The 7,525-nt window shown below is 47.1% G+C and overlaps 1 long non-coding RNA gene across 1 annotated transcript; it reads left to right on the top strand.

The window, feature by feature from the left end:
- Positions 1-5,046: 5,046 nt before the first annotated feature.
- Positions 5,047-6,320, top strand: LOC140694662 (uncharacterized). Its single transcript, XR_012070247.1, has 3 exons — positions 5,047-5,178; positions 5,471-5,534; positions 6,054-6,320. It is a non-coding gene; the product is annotated as an uncharacterized lncRNA (long non-coding RNA).
- Positions 6,321-7,525: the final 1,205 nt, after the last annotated feature.

Raw genomic sequence — 7,525 nt, forward strand, 5'->3', positions numbered from 1 at the left:
GCTTTTATTTTTCTAATTATTTTTTATTGAAGTGTAGTTAACTTACAATGTTAGTTTCAGGTGTACAGGAGAGATTCAGTTATAAACAGATGCATATGTATATACATAAGTTTTAGATTGTTTTTAGTACAACTCATTACAAGAACTTGAATATAGTTCCCTGTGCTATATAGCAGGTCCTTGTCATTTATTTTATATTTATTAATGTGTATCTGTTAATCCCCCCTTTCCTGCCTGCTAAACACAGTTTGTTTCTATGTCCATGAGTCCATTTCTAGCAGCACCGTTTTTCCTAGTTAATATATGCTGCTTGGTGGCTTTCAGTTTCAGTAATTCCATCTTATCTGTGGGCGTTTTTCTTCTGGTGGGCCTGTATGTGGTTTTCACACGTGGTAACAGAAATCTGTATTTGGGAGAACTCCAGGCCTCATGTAGTCCCTGGTACAGAGCGCCCACTGAGCTGATGCTTGAACTGGGAAAAAAGCACAGTAAATGTTAGAATTTTCACTATGGTTGAGACTTCAAAGTTTCTATAATCTCTCTAGCCCACCTTAATTTTGGCTGCACCCATACTGGGTAAATTGGTGGAACTCCATGTTATGGTGATGTAGAGACAGGGCCTTGTATGCTTCTTCTCTTTCCTTTTTCTAACACTCATTCTCCTGGGCCTCCCAGATCTTCCCACAGTGGTGCCCAGGGCTGGCTTGGTGCTGCACTCAGGCAATATTTGTTAATAAGGCCCTTTCCTCATCTCTTCTCAGCGTCCGTTTCCTTCTCTGTACAATGAGACCGTAGACTAGATAAGTGCTTTTCAGTTTCTTTTAAAGCCATGTTTCCTTTGAGAAACAGAAAATGCAAATCTCTCCTCCCATCCCAACCGTTTAGATTTTGATACGTCCTCCAAGGAGTGACAAAGTTCTTTGTGGAAAACTGATGTGATTGTGATTCCAGGTGGCACAGAAAAGACTCTTCAGAGATTTATTGCAGGGAAAGGGCAGGAAAGGAGCTGTATGTCACACTTTCTAGTGTGAGCAGTGGAGAAGGGGATTGGGTTTAAATACGGTGTCTGATGTGGCCTCTCTCTAAACTTGCACAATGCGATAAACTTCTCTCCCTCAGTTTCTTCATGTGTCAAGTTGGGGTGATAGTATTTTAGGGCTTTTGTGAAACATTATACACATAATCCATTTGTGTCTCGTTAGAAAAAAGAGCTGCTAGGGAGTCAGTGATTTCTTTAAAAAAAAAAAATCTTGTCCATAGCACTCAGTCTGTGTGTATTTTGAAGTTCCTGGAGGGTGAGTGTTGAAACTAAAGTCCATCGTCGGACAGGTGGCCCATGGTTCTCTGTGCCCCAGATTGCCCCCTCCTCCCCAGTCCTCTTCCTCTCAGTCCAGGATGAAGTTCCCTTGTAGATTTACACAGAAGTCTTGTGGAAATGGCATTTCATTTTATTGTTTCACAAAGAGGGGCTGCCATCATGATCTCTGTGGTCAGGTTTTGGTGAACTGAAGGCTATGCAATTGGGGGTTTCTATTTAATAAAAAGAAAAATAAATTATAAATACAAACTTAGACCTAGGTTGGTGACAAGGGCTCTTGGAAGTGGGGACCACTAGATTTGTTAGCTTCAGGTGCAGTGGCCTCTGGCCACGTAGACCCATCCTCGTGTTCTGAATTTGGAGGGACCAGTGGGTTCAGTGGGAAATTTAACTGAGTGTATCTCATGGTCTAGGGATTGTTCTATTTGTGCTGTGTGTTCCTTATTTGAGACAGTGAGCTCATTTAACCTCAATATCCTCTTTAAAAAATTAGACTTTTAATTTTGTGATGTAATGTAGATTCCCATGTAGTTGTAAGAGATAATATGGAGAGGGCCTATGAACTTTTTGCCCAGTTTTCCTTAATGGTTCGCTCTTGCAAAATTCGGGTACAATTCATTACTGACTCACTAACCCTTTGAAGTTTGTGTTATTGCCTTCATTTCTACTCATGATTAAACTGGGGCTTAGAGAAGCACACAGGCCTGCCCAGGTCACCCACATGGTTAGTGCAGAGTCTGGTGAACTTGGGCTTGGGATTTCTAGGCAGTACCACTATGATGCTCTATGGCAGGGAGCAGCATTCACTTTGCTTATTTATTCATTCATTCAACAAACATTTATTGAGTAACCTCTGTGGGTCAGATGCTTTCATAAGGTTATCAGATTCTTCAGCAGTACTGAGAATAAGGTAACGTTTTCTTTTTTTTAATCTGAGAAAATTAGATGTGAGAAGTTATAACCCCCACCAAAGGTAATATAGCTCATAAAGGAGCGATAGTAAATTTCTACAGTCCCCCCTTTTTATGCAGGTGGTACCCTAGGCATTTTACATTTACAAACTTGCATAATCCAGATATATTCTTGTAAGGCAAGGTTTTTTTTTTAATTGAAGTATAGTCAAGTTTACAATGTTGTGTCAATTGCAAGATGTTTTTCGAAATTTGAATTAAAAAATATTTTTTGAGGAGGGTAAGTATGTTTGTTTATTTGTTTCATTTATTAAAATGAGGTACTGGGGTTTGAACCCAGGACCTCTTACATGGTAAGCACGTGCTCTACCACTGAACTGTACCCTCCTCCCCAAGGCAAGTTTTCTTATCCATTATTCTGCAGCTTAGGAGTTCAAACAAATTGGAATTGAAATCCTGATGTTTAGATCCCACTGTGGTTCTTTTCTCTATATTCTGCTTAAAGGGATTTGGAAAGCCGTTCCTTTGTTCATTCCTTTATTCAGCAGTTGTGAGCACTGACTTTGCATCAGGGTCTGGCTAGGTACTTGGAAACAGAAAACAAGAAATGACTGCTGTGCAGGCGCAGCAAGCCTAGACCAAAAGCTGGGTAATGTGATCCGAGCTACACTAGCCATGTACAGACGCTGAGGACAAACTGAACCCCCGGCTTTGCTTGGGCTTCCCTTGCCTTCTGGCTGGTACACACGAGGTCACCGCAACCCAGAGGGGCACACAGCCCACAGCAGAGTATGTATCTCGATCTCCTATCCCCTCTCTGCAGGGGCTGCAACATGAGCATCCCTCACTACGTGCAGTGCGCTGAGAACGACCAGAATCTCCCCGTGATGGTAAAAGCCGTTGGAATTATCTCAGAGGAGAATTTTTTTTGCATCTATAAGCGAATCTCCTTGGTGAGCCAGATCAGCCCGTGCGGCTCCCAGTGGGCACTCTGTATCCACTATAGGCACCACTATGTGCCCGAGAATGAGTGGAGAAACTTCCAGACCCATTGCAAGGTCGTGGGCCTTGTCACCATTACCGACTGCCTCTTGGCCAAGGCCTTCGAGAAGCTCCACGTGCAGAGGAGCTGTATGGCACCTCGTTAATGACTCTCAGCTCTTTGTCTTTGTGCTGTATGGGGAGGTGGCCGAGCAGACGCGCACCTACGTGGCTTTCAATCTACGAGGCCTGCAGGCTGGTGGAGAAGAGGATCGAGGACTTCACTGGGTCACTCTTCATCATTCTGAAGTCCAAGTGGCTGAATAGGGCCCCCAACAAGTCTGGAGACAAGATCCCCCTCCTCTGCACCTTGTTTGAGAAGGAGGACTTCATGGGACTGGACACAGAGAGCTGGTAAGTCTACCTGTAGGACCGGCCACCCTGGCTGTGTGCCGGATTGCTTCCCTCCATCCAGGAAGGGATCAGCAAGGAAGAACGCTGTCTTGTAGCCAAGGGTGGAGGAAGGTGCAGCCCGCCAGTTTACAGACATTTCAAAGTGAATCCCCCTTTGTTTCAGAGAGGTCCTTTTAGGGTTAGTGTGGACACTTCCTCCCGATTTTCAGCCAGGACCACTGGTGGGACCCCTGGAGTTGCTGTCCAATAGAGTAGCCACAGCCACTGATGCTAGGAGCGCTGAGGAGGAGGCTGGTCTGAGCTGACATGTACTGTAGGTCAAATGCACATCAGACGCTGAGGCTTGTCTAGAAAAAGGAATGTATTCTATCTTGTTACTTTCTATATTGATTACATGTCAAAATGATAGTATTTTACATACAGTAGAATAAGTAAGATCGGTTCTTAAAATCATTTTCTAATATTTGTTTTTTTGTTTGTTTGTTTAATTTTTAAATGTGGCAACTGGGAAACTTTCTTTACATGGATCTCATCTCATTTCTGTTGGGCAGCCTGTCCTGGGACAGTCTCATCCCTTTGCTTATAGATGAGATGCTGAATCCCGAGACGCAGAACGAGGCTCTGGTTGAGCTGCAGCTGGAGCCGGTGTCTGCTGTCTCCCAGGCCCAGCACCTGCACGGCTCAGGCCCTCTCTCCCTGTCCGACAGCCACCATGCCAGGTTAGGACATCAGAAACACCGCCAGGGACTTCCGAATGAACTCCTTATGCAGGGAATATTGTGTCACGGAGTATGGGACAGAGCAGGGAAAGGTTCCTCCTCACTTTGCCCCTGTGATTAGGTCAAAGGCCTCACTTTGCCTCGGAAGTGCAGACGAGCTCTTCTGGGCAGCCTACCCCCTCACCCTCTGCTCTGTTTCCCCATGTGTCTATCTTGCTGTCCCTCGGGCAGTAAAGGTTGAGATGCCTTTGCCGAGAGGTGCTTCCACTTTACTGAGGAGAGTGAGGCAAGTTGTGTACCCCCGGCCTACGGCCTCGGGCTTTGAGTCTGGAGAGCGCTCATGGCGGTCCCAAAGGTGACGGTTGGAGGACCTGGCACGTGCTGCCGGGCCCGCTGTGGAGGCGGTGCTCTGTGATTCTTGAACATACCTAAGATCAGATCCTACTTTCTGGTTGTTGGTCAGTTGGAGGAGAAGATGCCAGAGAATTGATAAAAAGAATGTCCAGTCCAGCCCTGTGAGTGAGAGACACAGGGGACCCGAGTCCCACCAGCGTGTGGTGCCTGGCGAACTCTGGATGAATTTTCAGTTCCTCCCCGGACATGCCTCTGTGGCTTAAGGAAGGGGCAAGGCATGTCGTGTCCATGATCTGTACTTGTCCTCACAGGGCCCTGTGATCTACATGTCCGCACTCCCCTTCTGCTCCTTGGAGATTAGGTGGCAGGTTTAGGAGCCTGGGCACTGCTGAAGGCACAGCTGCCAGCACCGGGCTTCTCCCAGACTGACTCCGTTCACCTCACCTGTCACCTCCTGCTGAGCCCCCAGGCATTAGTCAAGGTAGGTACATCGGTGTAACATAAGCAGGGACCACCTTATCCCCCTGCACATACTGGTGGGTGAGCAGTGGAAGCCTGGAGCCCTGCCCCAGCCCCCTGGACAGTGCTTCCTCTTTTGTCATAAGAGGCACTGGTGACATTTTTGCTCAGCAACTGCTTGGCTCTGAGTCTGTAGACCCACCAGAGAATGCCAGCTTGTTTTTGCATTTTGAAGTCTGCCCTTGGGATTTGGCGGAGTAGCTGGATGTGTGCTTAGCACATAGTGTTTGACACAGTCCCCATTGTTTACCCAGAACGTCGTGTACCAGGCATGGCTCTCGGCATCAAAATACAGCAGCGCATTAAACCTCCCTCCAGGTGGGTCTGTCTGTTTTGGTACAATAAGTGCCCAGCTAGCATCTGAACGTCAGTGAGTTAACGCGGCCAGTGAGCTCGGGTCAAGCACGTTCTTCTCCAGTCACTTTTACTCCATTGTTGCTTTTACTATTCCACAGTCATTAATTTATAAAGCAATGCTTTGGTGCAGGATCAGAGCCTAATTCTCTCCTGCTACTCTTGGTGGCAGTGAGTAAAACTGTCCAGCCTGAATTGCGACAAAATTTTGTAGCTCAAAAGCTATCTAGATGCATGTAGGTGGAGTTTTGGTTAGGAGAGCTGATCACGTTGGTGTCCCCGGCAGCGCCGCTCCCCACAGTCTCCTGCCTTCCCTGGAGCAGGAGGTTAGTGTGGGTCTCACCGTCCCGCGTCCCTGGCCTCACACACTCAACTAAGCTCTTGTACAGGCTGTCAAAGTCATTTTTGTTCTTCTGTGTTTCTAATTTTCGCTTGTTCCTCTTTTCCTTTTTCTTTTTTTCCTTTTTCTCTTGTACTGCCCAGTGAGGATGTTGTTGCGTCTGAAAAGGTGAGATGTGCACACCCTGCATTGGAAATAGCCAGATCGCCCTCCGTACTGTCTCCATTGCTTTAAAAAGCAAAAACTTAACAGCTCACTTGATTCATGTATTATCCTAGTCATCTATTTATTTTGTAATTTTTTGGAATATTTGCTTTCTTAGCACATTACCCACTGGTGTTTGATACCTGTTAAAATCCTTGCTTTGAGGAACCTGTTTGGTCCTCCTTATATTTGGTGACAAATGCGCCCTTATTAAATTTGTTTGTTTTCAAGAAGTGAGATGCGAATTGATTTAGGCTGCTGCTGAGGGATTCTTTTCATGGAGTATTTAAATTGGAAAGTCAAAGTCTGCAGCATCTTGCTTGATTCGGGCTTTTACACAAACGTGCTCGGCATGTGGTTCCTGGCTGTCGCTGTGTGACGTGCGTGACGGCATTTCCAGGCCGGCGGTCACTGGTGAGGAAGTGGCCGGCTCGAGGGTGAGCAGCTGCAGGGGACGCTGTTTGAGGAAGCAGTCACTTTTTTTTTTTTGCATTCAACTTCCCCGTGCCATTTAGTTTACTTTGCCTTCATAAAGGAGCAGTATCGTGTCTAAAATCCATGCCACTCTTTTGTTCCCTTTACGAGGCTGGTTTCTCTGAGTATCAGGACTACATAGCCTTCTCCGAAGAGGCTGGCTCACCTGTATCTGGTGGACAAATGGACCGCTAAAGGGGACCGTAGGTTCCACTCTGTTTCAGCCAGTGGGCATTCATAGCCGGGTCTGTGGTTTGCCTCAGCAGCCGTGCTGGCCTCCCTGCACCGGCGTTTATTTTAACCCATGTTGGCAGTGAATAGCTGACTCCGTGTCTGTTGCAGCTGACGTCCACCACTGACGGCCGTGTCGTTAGTTTGTGGTAGTGAGACACCAACACCCCAGTCAGCCATGAAGGAAGATGCTTTGGCCGACCTAGGACGTTGCATTCTCACCCCCACCATGATTCATCTCACCTGGGGGAAGGGTTTGGCCACCACCATCATGCTGACCATGAGGCCTTGTTTCTTCTTTCATGCTCTGGTCCAAATGTCGACTCTGCGTTTTTCACTGACTTGGTCTCGTTTGAGACAGACCAGAATTTCTGAATGAGTCCATCACATTCTGGGTGGGGAACAGAACAGAAGTAATTGTCGCAAGTTGAATGAGTTTAGGCTGTCTGGGTTGGCAAATGCAGGGTGGGATCTGTGATGACTGGGCTGTGCCCTGGACACAGGCCTTTCCTGTGGCTCCTGAGAGCCCAGGGGTCGGAGTGAGAACATCCTTGCTTGGGCTCCTCCATCCTCTTTTGCTCCCTGGCAGGTGTGTCTGCTCACTAGGAGCTCCCCAAGACCTCGGGCCCTTCAAAGCTCAGACCACGGACAAACCTTGAGTCCCTTCTCCTGGGCCTCCAATGTGAGAATCCAATGCCTTCTGAGG

Source organism: Vicugna pacos, unplaced genomic scaffold (assembly GCF_048564905.1).
Source record: "Vicugna pacos unplaced genomic scaffold, VicPac4 scaffold_77, whole genome shotgun sequence".
NCBI lineage: Eukaryota > Metazoa > Chordata > Mammalia > Artiodactyla > Camelidae > Vicugna > Vicugna pacos.